Source organism: Pimephales promelas, chromosome 3 (assembly GCF_988280905.1).
Source record: "Pimephales promelas chromosome 3, fPimPro1.hap1.1, whole genome shotgun sequence".
NCBI classification, from domain to species: domain Eukaryota; kingdom Metazoa; phylum Chordata; class Actinopteri; order Cypriniformes; family Leuciscidae; genus Pimephales; species Pimephales promelas.
This window is the reverse complement of record NC_142771.1, coordinates 7,009,280-7,026,513: the sequence shown is the minus strand read 5'-3', so window position 1 is coordinate 7,026,513 and position 17,234 is coordinate 7,009,280. Positions and strand designations below refer to the sequence as shown.

At 38.1% G+C, this 17,234-nt stretch overlaps 1 protein-coding gene across 2 annotated transcripts in view; it reads right to left on the bottom strand.

Annotated features, from left to right (window-relative positions):
- Nucleotides 1-16,996, bottom strand: part of rbfox3b (RNA binding fox-1 homolog 3b) — a 329,672-nt gene extending 312,676 nt beyond the window's left edge. Inside the window, exon 1 of one of the 2 annotated variants that reach the window (XM_089128114.1) lies at nt 16,801-16,996. The gene's annotated coding sequence lies outside the window, so the exon portion shown is untranslated. The remainder of the gene's footprint in view (nt 1-16,800) is intronic. The other variant, XM_039667225.2, reaches the window with a different exon arrangement.
- Nucleotides 16,997-17,234: the final 238 nt, after the last annotated feature.

Sequence of the window (17,234 nt, the reverse complement as noted above, 5' to 3'; positions counted from 1 at the left end):
CCTATTAAAGTCAGTTTCTCTTCAGTATGCATTCAGATACACATGCAGACATTATAAAATCATTTTTTGCTGAAGTTTTAGCATTTTTAAGTTTTTCTATGTGTACTGAAGCATTCCTCACATTCCATTGATTCCTATGGGGGTCAAATCGACCCTCGAGGGAAGGAATTGTTACTGTTTTAAATTTCAACCACAAGACTCCTCAAATCCATTGGAAATTTGTTTTGTGTATTTGGGGTTGAAATGGTGGGTCTTGGACCCCTATATGATAAACACTCAATGTAAAAAAAAAAAAGTTTTTCGGGTCAAAATGACCCCTCGTCTCATTGTTTCAGACACATCAAAGATCTCCTTCAAGAACGCTTTAGCCTTCAACTCCCCAACTTGGTCATGCGCATTCACACATTTCGGAGACACTTATCCAAATCGGCTTTCATATATGAACTTGGCATTGACAGAACGATAAAAATACCTTTTTTCCTCAATGAAATGACCAGTGAAACTCAAGACACAAGCTTTAGTGTGACAACACAACAAAAAAAGAGGTTTTAGTGCATCACATCAGGTGTTTTCAGCGTTGTTTCCCCGCTCAACCTCCCGCAGTCACGTCAACAATGTTTCTCGCATTCTCCTTTCCATCTTTTCCTCCTGTGCTGTTATGAATGTCCTCCGGCATGGAGGAGAAATGAATTAAACATCAGAGTGTTTGTCAGACAACGAGGTGTGCGTGTGTGTGTGAGAGATGGAAACCCGCAGGTAAGGTGCAAAGTCAAGTAAAAGCTCTTTCTAGGTTGGGGGGTCGAACACATACCGCGAGTTTGACCTCTCGCATCCTTTCTCCTCTATATGTCTTTCAGCAAACGCTTCCTTTTATTTCACTTGCCCTGTTTTCATCTGCTCTTTCAGATGGGGAGAAGTAACTAAAAAAATAGTGAGAGACTGGTTTCATAAATAATACTGTATTCCTATAAACAAGCAGCTTTTTCACAAAATACACTTTATTTGTGTGTATAGCAGTGAAATTTCACATGCAGATAAGTAGTCAAGTAGCTTCAAAATCTTGCTTTATTTTAGAGAACCAGTTCGTTCAGAAGAGTCAAGGAGTCAGTTCACAAAAAAGATTCACCTGAATCATTTTCATTTTGTTTGTAGCTAAAAAACAGTTTTTTAATGGACACTTGTTGGTGAAGCCACACTATTATGAAACCATCAGTGTGTTTTCCACTCAATCATATAAATTAGTGTTTTTTTAGCTTGTTTTTACGTGCATTTAGTGTAAATTCATCTGTTAAAAGTGATCATATACTAGATCTTTAGCATTTAAAATGGCTTCTGCTTTCAATGCATTTTATTCAATTATAATAAATACATTCAAAATGCTAAAACATACTTTCCCCAACACTGCGCATCAACCGGATGAGAAGTTTATGGTCTTTGTATTGATTCAAGAAGTCAATCTGTGACCTTTAGATCCCGTCTTAGTCTTAATTCACAACTAAACTGAACTTCTTATGTGCGTTTCTGCTTTTCGAATGTGCATGAGGGAGATATAACTGGAGAAGGTCACATTAATTATGATTTCTGAAGGATCATGTGACACTGAAGACTGCTGAATATTCAGCTTTTGATCACAGGAATAAATTACATTTGAACATATATTCACACAATGGTAATAATATTTCTGTTTTTACTGTATTTTTCATCAAACAACTCAAAGCTTTTAGTGTGGCTGTAGTTTAACTACTAAAGAGAACAAATAATTGAAATGAAAGACCTGAAATTATGAGAAAGGCAAAGGAGAGAGGAGTGTGGGACTCTCCAGAGTCATGCTGCTCTCTTTGTGATGTTTTGGGCCAGGAAAACACCCCCCAAACACACACACACACACATACACACACAGCACGGATTATGCAATTTTCTGCCGCCCATGCATGCGGTTCCTCCCCTCCTCTGCACCACCAGCAACAACAACAACAAAAACCCAAAAAAATCCTGATTTAACACCAATTCCAGAGCCACCAAAGCACAGATGGGTGGAGAAACTGAGTGAAAAGAGCTGTCAGGTGTTTATGGTTGGACAAACGCTTTTAAATGCAAATTAACCAGCAGCACTGTTGAAAAACGATTTCAAATGTGCCTTTCGTTGCCAGATCTTACTAACTCACTAACTCTTCCTGGTGCATTTCAGATTCGCACGGCTCACCTGCCTTCGGATCAGAGATGCCGTACGTCATGGAGATTTTATCCCATCTGATCTGCATAAGTCACACATAATCATGCGAAGAGCGTTTGAACCTCATCAATAATTCAAAAGACATTAGCATCATGTAAAACAGGAACGAAAACAAACATTTAAGCAACCAAACTTGCACTCAATCACACACATAGGTCTAAAGAGGCCAGACATTCACAAAAAAAAAAAAAACAGATTTGCATTTGCATTATTTGGTTATTACTGAAACTGAGATCTGCTCCAGGTCACCTGATATACTTCATCCTATCATGAGGCCACACTAAATGCTAAATTCAAAGATGAAGCTACAATCAGAATGATGTTCAGCATACAGTAAAGGAGATTTCACTGTGGGCAGGGCTACACAGCATGAGCTATCACTCATTGGCTGTGTTCGAAATCGAATAATACCCTTAAATTGAGGGAACGGCAATTTGTGGTGGTGTCCGAAACCATAGTGGACGTTTATTGACTGCATTTACTCAATCCCACAATGCACCGCCATAACGGGTGTACAACTGATGTACGCTCAACGGCTAGAGAATACCCTGAATGAATTCCCGCTTCTGACCACAGGATGGCGCACAGCCGAATCATCCATCCATTTAAATAAACCGCAGGTCCAATGTGGGTGCAGCGTAATATTATACAGGTATTAATTAAATTAAGGTTTATATATTTTCATGACAGATATCAAGATAAACATTTCCATTACTACTGAAGCTGCCAGTTTGCTAAGCTTAGCGAATAATTATTAAAAAGCAAGCACAATATAAAAGAGGCAGCCCTCGTTTTCATTCACTCCTTCAAGTGGACTATATTAGGGAATAGTGAATGAGGGTATAGTGGGCGATTTTAAACATGCGTTACTGCCCACCTACCGCTGAGACGACCCGCAGGTCATCAGAGGTCACCAGGGGTCATCAGAGGTCAGTTTGCACCAGGGTTAAAACCATATAAATATAAATATTACACGACAAAAGTTGAAGCACTGAATTTGCTTTAAATAAAACAATTAAAACATTTAAATAAAGATTGAAATAAAGCTGAAGACCTATATAACGAATAAATATTAGATGGAAAACTTAAACTAAAAAAATTTTTAAAAAAATTATGTTGCTTTGGCAATGGACTGTAAGTTCAAGTAGTAGAGATAAAATTACCAACTAAAAATATATATTAATTAACAACTAATAAATAAAAGTTTGAAAATTCGAAAAACTAATAAAAATGACAAAAGCAAAGAATTAAAACTGCTAAAAATTTAAATGAAAAATAAAAAATTATAATAGTACATAACTCATGGGAAATAAATACAAAAAGTATTGTTTAAAAGTAGTATTTAAAAAAAACGAATAAATATGACAAAAACAATAAAATGTACAAAAAAATTAACAATCAAAACTGCAATTTAAAAAAAAATAAAAACTAATATATTAAACAACCAAACAAATATTTTAAATGTTGCCTTGGTAATTAAGTAAAGTGAACTAATTAAATTAATAAAAAGGATATATAATTGTAAAATAGCAGAGCATTCGCTCAGTGTAGAGGAACTGTGACTGTCTCAACCCTCGAGATGCCAGAAGACCATCAGTGATTGTGTGAGGTCAGCATACTCTTCAGTTTAATCAAACCTTGAATTAAGGATATTAAATCAGATAATCGAGTCTCAATGATGGCAGTTTCATGAGGTCCTTCCCGCTGGGCTTTGATAAAGATCTCTTTCTCTCTGAACAACGTGTGCTTCTGCTATTGTGCACTTCATGATAGATCTTTCTTCAGATGATGTCACTCCACCATGCTTTGTCACACAAGAGTGTGTGTTTGTCAGCGACGCTCGTCCTCGGGTTGCACCCCATTAAGTCATGATTGAAACGATGGCAGACATGACACAAGCTATTTATAATCCTAATGACTCGTCTCTCTCTCTCAGGCGCTCTGAAGGCCTCCCGCTCTTTGCACAACCTCCAAACTCATGAGGCAGTGTGACGGGCCTGAACTTACAGCATGCATTTTTAGATTGATATGGTTCGTGTTAATGATTTAGATGACACTGAAAATGATTTCAGCCAGAGAGAAACCTGATTGATACAAGTGCACTGCATACTGCACACTTCATAGTGTATACTGCATAATAGAAGAACTGGTTTAGCGTAACATGCGAACGAACCTCATTGGTTCTGGCAAAAGCTCAAAAGTGATGCGTAACACGAGAACGAACCTCATTGGTTCTTGCAGAAGCTCAAAAGTGATGCGTAACACGAGAACGAACCTCGTTGGTTCTTGCAGAAGCTCAAAAGTGATGCGTAACACAAGAACGAACCTCATTGGTTCTTGCAGACGCTCAAAAGTGATGCGCAACATGAGAACGAACCTCATTGGTTCTTGCAGAAGCTCAAAAGTGATGCGTAACACGAGAACAAACCTCATTGGTTCTTGCAGAAGCTCAAAAGTGATGCGTAACACGAGAACGAACCTCATTGGTTCTGGCTGAAGCTCAAACGTGATGCGTAACATGAGAACGAACCTCACTGGTTCTTGCAGAAGCTCAAAAGTGATGCGTAACACGAGAACGAACCTCATTGGTTCTTGCAGAAGCTCAAAAGTGATGCGTAACACGAGAACGAACCTCATTGGTTCTGGCTGATCGCTCAAAGGTGATACGTAACACAAGTCAAGTGAACTGATGTGTGTGTTGATGAATGTTTATTGTAAATAAAACCCTAAATTCAATCTGTTCAACATACAAAGTAATCGAGTCTCTTCAGAAAATGTAACTAAACCACTCAATTCAAATAGATTAGCTTTACAATCTCTTAATGAACTTTTTGATGCGTCAAAATAGTTGCGTAGCGGTCAACGGAGGGACAGAAAGCTCTCAATCTCATCAAAAAGATCTTCATTTGTGTTCTAAAGATGGAACAAAGGTTTTGTAGGTTTGGAACGACACAGGGGTCGGTAATTAATGACAGAATTTTCATTTTGGGGTGAACTATATCTTTAATATGGTGCTGCTAGCCTACTTTCAGATAAAATCTCTGGTGGGATTATTAATTTACACACATGCTTGATTTTAAGACATTTCTGAAGAGCTACCCTTTGACCTGATCTTACCATCCCATCATAAACAAACAGCTCAACTCCCCCTAACAAGGGTTCTTCCACTCACACATCAAACCGCATCAGACACGGAAACTCTCTCAGGACGACGACTCCTCACAACCCTGCGAACGCGCCTCCATTAAAGCTCTCTTTGTAGCCGGATTTCTGATCTTTTATTTACGTCGCTCGCTCGGCGTCCCCGTACCGTTATCAAGATACTGTACGACATCAAAGAGCGTCGACGCGACTCGCTCGCTTCTCCTCCTGATGAGCTCACGGGTTTGATAAAACATTCTGTTGGGGAATCAAACACGAAGCCTCTTCAATCGCGCGCTCAAAGAGTTCAAACACTCGACACGAACCTCGACATGCATTGCACATCTGATTTAAAAAGCAGTTTTTTTTGGGTGGGGGGTTTCTCTGCTAAATAAAGATGCAACAAATACATTTACCTCTGTGTGACCCTCGAAGAATTTCACTGACATGACGACATGTGCTTTTGCTTGCTTTGTGAACGGGGTGACGGGAAGTGCCTCGTGTTTCTTGAAGTTCATCTTTGTTTCGAGTGTTTCTTGAGCAGCAAATCGTCAAAGGATCACGTGACACTAATGACTGCAGTAATGCTGAAAATTCAGCTCTGAATCGCATTAAATTATATTTTACAACCTGCTAAATCAGTTCTATTAAATGATAATGCTATTTCACAATATTACTGTTTTATATATCACTGTGATATTTTAATTTTTTAACAGGTTATTTGAAAAATGTTCAAGTGATAAAGCGCTGTTTCATTCGTAAAAATTGGATAAAGTTTAAATTAAAATGATCCCATGATTGGAACCCTTAGAATGTTCTAATGATGCGTCCGACAGAACTCTTTAAAGGGATAGTAATTATCCCATGATTTGCCCACCCTCAAGCCTAGATGTATATGGCTTTCTTCTTTCAGACGAATACCATCGTAGTTATATTAAAAAAAAAAGTCCTGGCTCTTCCAAGCAAGATTTCCAAGAGATTTTAAAGCCCAACAAATTGCTTCCATCCACGATAAAGGTGATCCATACAACTCCATGGGGTTAATAAAGGCCTTGTGAAGCGAAGTGATGCATTTGCGCAAGAAAAATATCCTTTTTTATAAGTTTATCAACTAAAGTAACTATCTTCCGACTGACAGGTGGCTTACGCTACACAATCCTATGTCATACATCACCTCAAGTGTTACTCTTTTGGTGTAAGCTGACTGGAGTCTGTCGGAAGCAAGTTATTTTAGTATGTATTACTTTTATCATGGTTGGATGCACTTTTTTTGCACTACAAAATCTCACCCCCCATTCACTCCCATTATAAAGCTTGGGATATTTTTTAATGTAACTCCAATTCATCCGAAATAAGAAAGTCATATACACCTAGGAAATCTTAAAGGTGAGTAAATGATGGGGTAATTTAAATTTTTGGGTGAACTATCCCTTTAAATGCATCTGTTAAAGGGATAGTTCACTCAAAAATGAAAATGAATTTAATTTATTTATTTTGTCCCACCATACTATGGAAGTCAATTGCTACCATCCACTCTTTGGTCACCAACATTCTTCAAAATATCTTTTTTTTTTTTTTTTATTCTTTGTCTCAAACAATCAACATACACTCTAAAAAATGCTGGGTTGTTTTAACCCAATTTTGGCTCAAATATGGACAAACCCGAAATGTTGGGTTAAAAATGTAATGTAAAAATTTAACCCAACGGCTGGGTTAGTCCATATTTGACCCAAAGTTGGGTTAAAACAACCCAGCATTTTTTAGAGTGTAGATATACAACAACAAAACAATAATTAAAACCACAAAGTAAAACACAACCACCAGAAAATAAGTATGTACATATAAATAATAGTAGTAATAATACCAAAATCTTCGTTTGTGTTCAACTGAAGAAAGAAACACATAGAGGTTTTGAACAACTTGACGGTGAGGAAACATTGTTGGATGATCTATCTCTTTAAAAGCTGCTAGCGGTTAAACCGAGCAATCAAAACTAGCGACAGCATAAGAAAAACGCCTAAATGTGAAGAAAGCGCTCAAGGCTTCTGCTGTGCCCTTTACTGTCCTGCTCTGAAGGTGTCGGCCCACAGCTAACATCCCATAATCCTCCTGGTTTGTCAATAATGGAGCGCGGCGATTGGTGCTGTAAATCACGAGCGGGTCCAGGGTCAGTCAGCTGAGGTGATTGTGTTCAGTCTCTCCACAGGCCTTGACTAAGATCTCATGAAATTCATCCTCAATAACGCCGTGACCGAAGGCGGCAAAGATCCGCCTCTTCTCTCTTCATTATACGAGAAGGCCGCGAAACGGCAAAGCGACCCCCCATAAAACGAGCACACACACACATACTCTACGGCAAATGAAATTCCCTCAACGTCATATTTTGTTGAGAATGTCAAAGAGATTGCGAGCGGACCTGAAGCGTTGTGTAGTGCTCGACTTGCATTGTCAATACAAAATTGATGCTAAAAAGAATTAAAGTAAAGTCCCCCTGTGGTGAAAATCCAGTTTTTAATGTTGTTTATGTGTTTTTTATATGCTTTAGACAGTCTCAAACACACGGTTTGAAATCGCTGGTGTTTCTGACGTCACACACTACCTTGTAACCAATCAGATCAACGTGTGATCGTCAACCAGTGGATCTCTGAGTGGAGGCGGGGCTCATTTGCATATTCATAGAAGGACGCATACTTGATGAGGCAAAGGTGTCGAGTTACATCCAAGCTATTTTAAGACATGAAAACAGGAAAAGGAAAATAAAACATTTAAATATGCAATTTTGGTGATCAAAGATGAGTTTTAAGGGATAAAATGATTGACTAATTAAAACTGACTCTTTTTTTAGGCCGGGTCAGCATTCATATTGTTTTTAAAAACAGGGTGCGTTGTGAACATATTTCTTTCCATCTTCCAGAGAAGAAAGTGGGGTTTAGATGGACATGAGGGCGAGTAAATGTGAACGAATATCTCATTCTCTCCTCACCAGACGTTTTTATGCAGTGCACGCCGTTCAGACGGAGATGCAATCTTCCCACCGCTGAGATGCAGAGATGATATCCGAGGTCACGTTCCCCTTCAGGCGCAATCCATTTTCCCTCCAAAAGGGAAACGCAGTGCATCCTGGGACGGCGTGTGTGAAGCGTTGAATTAGAGGAGTTCAGGAGTTCCTCCATCCCCCGTGAGGGTGCCGTCTTTCAGGACATTACCCAGCGATGTGCTCACGGAGAGTGTTTCCCAGCGTCATGACGGAGACTCGGGCTTCAGATGGGATCTTTCCGCTTGGATGTGTGTGTCGGCCTGCTGAGATTCTGTCAGTCTGTGCGTCTCTGGAGTCCTGGTGTGTGTGTGACTAGCGCTCCTGAGGGTGGGCTGGCACGCGCTGAATAAGACAACAGATTCGTCTCAGCATAAGGTGTGAGAAAAGTGTGATGCATCATTTCCACAGTGACAGCGGAAAGCCTTGGGTTTTCCTCTCCTCTCTCCCTCTCTCTCTCTCTCTCTCTCTGATCACTGCTTGTCTGCAAAACTGCTTTAAAACGGATACAAGCTAAACTACACTCTTAGAAGAAAAGGTTCTATATAGAACCATAAAAGGTTCTATCAGCGCTACGTATTTGGAACCCCTGGCCTAAAAGGTTCTATACACTCTTAAAAAAGGGTTCCACTGGGTTCTATATAGAACCCTGGGGTTCCATACTTGGCCAATAGAACCTTTTACCAAAAAAAATGGTTCTATATAGAACCATTTTGGACTTCCATACTGTATATGAAGCAGAGGATGGAACCATTTTTGGTTCTAAATAGAACCATTTCTTCTAAGAGTGTATTTTAAGTAGACTAAACTAGTTGAATAAATACTCCTGTTACAGCTACCAAAAGAAGTATTGAACAACATCTAAGAGGAAATAAATGTATTAATATATTCAACTACTATGAAATTATATGTATTTTGAAAACCTCTATACAAATAAATGTTAATTGAATTTAACTAAATACTCTATTCCTGGTTTTCATGCATTTGGTTAAATTCTATTAACATTTATTTGTATTGCGGTTTTCAAAATACATATAATTTCAAAGAAGTTAACACAATGAATGTAACTAAACATATTGAAATCTATCTGTCTGTCTGTATATCTATCTATCTATCTATCTGTCTGTCCGTCCGTCCGTCTGTCTATCATCCATCCATCCATCCATACATCCGTCCATCCATACATCCATCTATCTATCATCCATCCATCCATCCATCCATCCATCCATCCATCCATCCATCCATCCATCCATCCATCATCCATCTATCATCCATCCATCCATCATCCATCTATCATCCATCCATCCATCTATCATCCACATATCATCCATCCATCCATCCATCATCCATCTATCATTCATCCATCTATCATCCATCTATCATCCATCCATCCATCATCCATCTATCATCCATCCATCCATATATCACCCATCCATCCATCCATTCATCCATCCATTCATCCATTCATCCATCCATCCATCCATCCATCCATCCATCCATCTATCTATAATCCACCCATCCATCTATCATCCATCCCTCCATCTATCATCCATCCCTCCATCTATCATCCATCCCTCCATCTATCATCCATCTATCATCCATCCATCCATCCATCCATCCATCCATCTATCATCCATCCATAATCCACCCATCCATCTATCATCCATCCATCCATCTATCATCCATTCATCTATCATCCCTCCATCTATCATCCATCCATCCATCCATCCATTCATCCATCCATCCATCCATCCATCCATCTATCCATCCATCCATCCATCCATCCATCCATCCATCCATCCATTCATCCATCCATCCATCCATCCATCCATTCATCCATCCATCCATCCATCCATCCATCCATCTCTTTTTTAACTCTGTTCTGTCACGTTGACTCTCACAGCGATCAGCAGCACTCAAGCTTTATCAAGCTTTGACGTCACGACTGCTCTTAGACAGACGGGTCTATTTTCTGACAGGTACCTTCATAACAGACACGAATCTCAGACATGCATATGCTATAAAGAAAATGTTATATTTAAATACGCTTAGATTTGACAGACTGCAGCCAATCTGACAACAAGCCTGCGAGAATGAAGAGTGACTGCAAGTGAAGAACAACAGAGGTCTGTGTCAGTTTCTGACAGGAAAGTTTCTCTCTCGGTTTCTGTTGTTGACAGAGCTCAAATCACTTTACTAGTTACTTCAGTACAGCGTCGAGGTCGACGGTGCTCTTACTAAACAACTGACCAATGAAGCCCAGATACAGACTCAGATCTGCCAGTAAAACAACCAGGATGTCTAAATATATATATATATATATGTGAAAAATTATTTAGGGCCATAGTGTGTGACTGTCCCTGAGATTCAGTGATGGCTGTTAGATCCTATGTGCGGTGTGTGTGTGTGTAAATCAGCTCTGACACACACTGATGGGATGCTTTTTCAATGCCAGCACATAAAACACATACACAAATCGTGACAGAGTCCCGTAAAGAAAAGAGTGTCAGGAATAAAAAGATGCCTGTGCAAAAAATAGCCAGCCATATAACCAAATGTTATGCGGATCAGAAGAACCAAACAACACATCCAGAGCGAGAAACACAAACACACAAAGGAACTGCGCATTATGAAGACCGAGAGGTCAGATGACTGTCCGATGAAGGTTGTGTGTGTGAGACGGATGTCTCTCCAGTGGGGCTTTGGCAGGTAATCGTCTCTTTCTCCTGGTTTCTTCTGCTCACACACACACACACAGTGCTAACACTCAGCTATTGATCACGCCGCACGTCACCGATTATAAGAACCACAGATACATCTTCCCCTCGCTGCAGAAATATTGGCTTCCAGCAGATCATATGCTCAGGAAAGAAAAATCACGTGAAATCTCTTCAGAGGCATTTCTGACCACTTTGGTGCCAACTTAACCCTCAGGTGCTCTTCGGTCATTTCTGACCGAAAAATTTCTGTTTTGAATTTTTAAAAATCACAGCTTCATCGAAATGTTACGAAACTTGGTGACTTTTATGGCATTATGTATGTGAATACAAAAAAAATGAGGTCATGATGCGAGCAGGCTAAGTGGTAGTAAAAAAATAGTCACACTTGTGCTCTTTGGTCAAAAAGGAAATGAATGGGAAATTGACAAAAACACAAAAACTTTGAGAATTTTTGTGTGTACAATCTACAAATCGGCCACAATGCAGAAAAAAAAGTGTTCAACAATGAAGGGTGACACTCTAAAAAATCAAAAGTGCAAAACAGAACACATACACACACACTTTTATACACAAAAACACCAATAAATTGTGATTAAAGAAATCTGTTTTGAATTTTTAAAAATCACAGCTTCTTCAGAAAATTACGAAACTTGGCGACTTTTATGGCATTGGGTATGTGAACACAAAAACAAATTGAGGTCATGATTCGAGCAATTTAAGTGGTCGTAAAAAAATGAGTCACACTTTTGCTCTTCTGTCAAAAATGACCGACCCATAGGAAATTAATGGGAAATTGACAACAAAAAAAAACTATCGGAATTTTTGTATGTACAATCGTCAAATTCTAAAAAAAAGTACGCCGCAAGAAAGGGGTGACACTCTACAACATCTAGAGTGCAAAACAGACACACCCACCAACACACACACACATACAAACACACTTTTATACACATACACACCAATACATTTGATTACAAAAAGTATGTTTTAAATTTTTAAAAATCACAGCTTCATCGCAATATTACAAAACTTGGTGACTTTTATGGCATTATGTATGTGAACACACAAAAAAATTGAGGTCATGATCTGAGCATGCTAAGTGGTTTTAAAAAAAATAGTCACACTTGTGGTCTTTGGTCAAAAATGACCCCCATAGGAAATGAATGGGAAATTGTAAAAAAAAAAATTGAAAAAAAAAATTGTGAATTTTAGTTTGTCATTTTTTTTATAAGAAATAGTTTTTGAGATTGTTAAAGCTGCAGTTCGGCGTTTTTCCCTCTTTGTCGCCATCTCTGTTCGAAATCTGCTATTGCAGTCATTGTTCATTCGCGCTGTGAATTATCAATTGATTTGTTGATTTATTGATTTATTTGTTGATTGATTGATCGATTTTCTCATTTGATCCCACTGAGGAGCATGTCAACTATGTAACTCAGTTTTCCCAGTGGTGAATATGGAGCATGTGAACATGTAAACATGACGGTGAGCTGCTAATGACGGCAGAAAGGCAGAAATTATTAATAATAATAATAATGCAGAGACGGAGGAGAAATGTAATGATGGTGTGTGTGTGTGTGTGTGTGTGTGTTTAAAAAGGTGCTGTCAGAATATGACGCCTCTGATCTCATTTCCTGTGGCGTTGTGATGAGCGGCGCTCGCTGACAGGTGAGTCGCATTAAAATACTCTCTCTCTGCTGCGTATATCTCTCCAGACATTTATGAATTTAATAACTCAACAATTATCCTACGTCAAATGGGGATTGACAGATATTGCCAAAGCAAACAGATAGCAAACATGTTGACTAAACTTTAACTCAGCGTGTTAAAGTCAAGACAAAAACTAAAAGGAGCGAAAGCACACTGACCAATCAGAATCAAGTATTCCAGAGAGTTGCGCAATATAACTTTAACTAATCTATTGTTTCATCACAGTTCAATCAAAACTACAACTTTTTCCCCTAATGAATGTCTTTACTTTACGTTTCTCATTATGTTTACACTGTAAAAAATATTTTCAAGATTTGTTATCACAACATATTTTCTTTTGTCAAATCAACTTTACAATAATTTATTTAGTTGAGTTAACTTATTATTTTGAGTTTCTGATAACTAAAATAATCTCCTTCGTTGTATTAACTCACTTTTTCCAGTTCAATCAACTTAAAATTTTAAGGCAACCCAGGTTACTTACTTTTTTAAGTTAAACCAACAATATTTTTTACAGTGTAGTAATCAAATTTTTTCTTTTGTCAAATCAACTTAAATAATTTATTTAGTTCAGATAACATATAATTTTGAGTTTCTGATGGTTAAATTAATCTCCTTCATTGTATTAACTCACTTTTTCCAGTTCAATGAACTTAAAATTTTAAGGCAACCAGGTTACTTACTTTTTTAAGTTAAACCAACAATATTTTTTTTACATTGTAGGTTTCATTAATAACTTCACCAGCTAATCTAATTCTGACGGATAAAATCAAGCCCACATTATTACATTATTCGACACACACATCACAACACATGTGACTCAGTACATCACAATCTCATAAATGGATAACAAGCTTATAATTAATAGCTTATCCCTCAATCGGGTCATGGGTCTATACGAACCCAATCGAAAAAAAAAGGTTCCCTTCATCTCATGTGACTTTTCATATTATCTACATACTCCTAAAATTAATGTGGAAATATTACATTTTTTCAAGCTCTTCCATCATAAAAAGTCACCTCGAATGATGTCACCACATACATCAGTTTTGCGAAATCCCTAATGATCAATTACACGTGTGTGTGCTTTATAAAGCCATGAAGGGAAAAACTCACTCCAGCACAAAGAGCATCCCAACCCTCGGTGATGGAGAACTTTAATATGCGTACTCGATGGCTAATTTAATTTCGCCTGATATTTCCATAAGCAGCCGAAGCACCTGCACGAGAGACGGAGGGGGAGATAATGAACTTGACTGATCTCATCTCCTCTCATTCTCTTCATCTCGAACACAAAATGAAGTCTTCTGTCATTGTGGACTTGTCACCCTAATGAGATGTTCACCACCTGAGATAAAAATATTTTTAAAAAATCTAAAAATGAACCCAATAAAGGTCAAATCCGCTGTTTCATCGCTGAATGTTTGATAGTTTTTTCCCCTCTGCAAACATCTTGTTTCTCAGTGAGTTTCTGAAGCAGATGGTGTGTAAAGCAGCACGGATCTCTTTAATACAGTAAAAGTATCCTCCGGAGACGCGTGGCAATTTGTCTGAGACACACACACACACACACACACAGACTGACGGAAGAACAGACGCTTCACATTTCTGAAACACGAGCGAACAGGTCAGCAGATATTCAGCAAACTCACAGCTTTCACCAGACAGAGATAAAAAAGACGCGCTCATCACATCCCGAGCTTTGTAAAGCACCCGGCGAACCACACACGAGACCTCAGGTGTCTCTCAATGATGGAAATTGGAGATTGAAAACTCGGAACGCACTTGAATCTCAATGTGAACTCAAATGTTCCCAAGATCACATAAACCTCATTTCTGTTTCTCCCGAGGACCATAAGAGATGATACTGAGACGTAAAAGAGATCTGAGCAATGAAATGCTCCTCTGCACTGTAAAAAATCCGGTAAAATACTGTAAAAATGCTACAGTGCGAAACTGTTAATTGGTAAACAGAAAGTTTCCGTATTATACACGGTAAATAACTGTGATATAATTTTACAGTAAAATACCGTTAAATTTACAGTTTTTTTTACGTGAAAAAGAACAAATCATTGTATAATTTACAGTGAAAAACCGTAAATTGACATTCCCACAATTCCCTGTGTGACACTTCACATTTTTATGTATTTTTGTTGAAATAACTATGGTTCCTCATAGTTTTATTGAGTTTTTTTCTAATCAGTTATGTACATTAGGGTTTTATGTTACATTTAATGTTGTTAAATTAATGTTTATTGCATTTTTTTTTAATTTCATGTGTGTTACCATGATTGTGTTAATGTTTGTGTGAATGACATTGTGCAGCTTGTGATAAGCTGTGATTGAGGTCTAAAACAGATATCAATACATCAATAAGTTGTTAAATCCACATTTTATCAGAAAATAAATTACGGTTTATTACTGTAAATTTTAAGTTAAGTCTGTAAAACCATTAACGTTCCTACCATATTTTTAACGGTAAAGTTCTGGCAACCACAGCTGCCGTTTTTTTACCGTAAAATTTACGGTTTATTTTTTACAGTGTGGTCAATGATCTCGCAGAATAAGATGCAGAAACACTCAAAAGGGAAAAATTACAAATCTCAGTTGTTTCTCTTAAAATTCAAAGAGATTAAAACGATATTTTTTCCTGCTTGTCAAATGTTTCTCTTGAGATCTCAGTAGTGTCTCCTATAAAGCCATGTGAAAAAGTCAGCGAATCCAAACTGAACATTTCTCATCCAATTCTCTCAAGATCAAATAAGGTTTTATTTCTCAACACAGATTTTAGGAGAAGATACACACATAACCAAGAAACGAGCAATAAAACGTCCTCTAATCGCTGATTTCTCAGGATGATATACAGAAACACTGAAAGATTATAAACTTTAAACCTCTCAATTGTTTCTCCTTCATTCCAATAAAATTAAAATGTTCCTACGGAGACAAAGTCTCACACGTGTCTCAATAATGTCTCAAACTGCACTCAACACATCAAACTCTGGAAAAGATTTCAATGTAAACTCAAACATTTCTCATCAAATTCCCCTAAAATCAAATAATCCGGCTGCTATCCACACTTTCTTTTCTGTTATTTTATGAGAAACATCTGAGAAGATACAGAAATAGTATATATGTTCCTTTATTGGCTGATCTCTCAGCATACGCTCCAGAAACACTCAAACTGGAGAGAAAAATCAACTCTTTAAAATCTCGATGTTTCGCCAGCATTTCAATGAGATTAAATGAGGACATTTCCAACTCTTCAACGTTTGCCTTGAGAAACAGGAGATCTCAATAATGTCCCGGATTGCGCCCAGATTTACCAATACACCAAAGATCTCAGTGTAAACTCAAACATTTCTCATCAAATTCTCTCAAGATCAAATAATCCGGTTGCTATTTATTTTTATTCTCCACAGAGATTTTAGGAGAATCATCTGAGAAGACACTCACACTTACGTGGCCGTGAACTGAGCAATAAAACACTCAACATAAGATGCAAAAAAACCCAAATTAGACCAGTAAGCAAAATGATGTCCAAAAGAAGTCTTTTCAAAGTCCGACTTTTGTGACAGAGACGTTGAAAAGACGTCTTTTTGACATCATCGTGTTTATCTTCAATGTCTCGATTGTTTCTCCAGTGAGAGTGTTGAAGTCTCCTGTTTCTCAGATGTTCCTCCAGACATATAACCTATTATCTCACATATGTCTCCTCTAGAGTTTCAAACGAGATCTCACAAAGTCTCAAACTGCGCTCAGACACCACAGTCTGTCATCAGAAACCACAGTCTCAATATTTTCCAATATTTCAATATGTATTTCCTCCAAATTGACGCTCTTGAGCTTTGAAAAAGAAACCTTTGACTAAGTATAATACCATTTTAAGATCCGCTCACATGCATTCGGACTCAACCAGCCTGTGTGTGTGTGTGTGTGTGTGTGTGTGATGTTTCTGTACTCACAGTGGTGTGAGGGCTGTAATCTCCTCAGTGAAGTCGCCCTCAGGGTATCTCTCTTCCTCCTCTTCCTCTGCAGGAGAAACACACTGCGATCTGGAAACGTGGACTGCGCAGGGATGAGAAAACGTGTGGGAAAATGAGAGAAAAGGAGGAGAGACACACACAGATAGAGAGAGAGAGAGAGGGGATGATTGGTCTGTTGGTCCGTGTGAGGGAATGTGTGTGTAGATGGAGAGAGAGAGAGAGATTTGATCTCACGTCAGAATTGAAAGATATGGGAATGTTATTGTTTGATGCAGTCACACATTATTTAACAAATAGTTCTGGATCTGGACTCTGATTGGTTGAAAGAGCAAATATATGAAGAGTTCAGATGCAAAAGCCTCTAAATGCCATTTGAAATTTTCTTCTTTAATGATGATTTTTATCAAACTTGT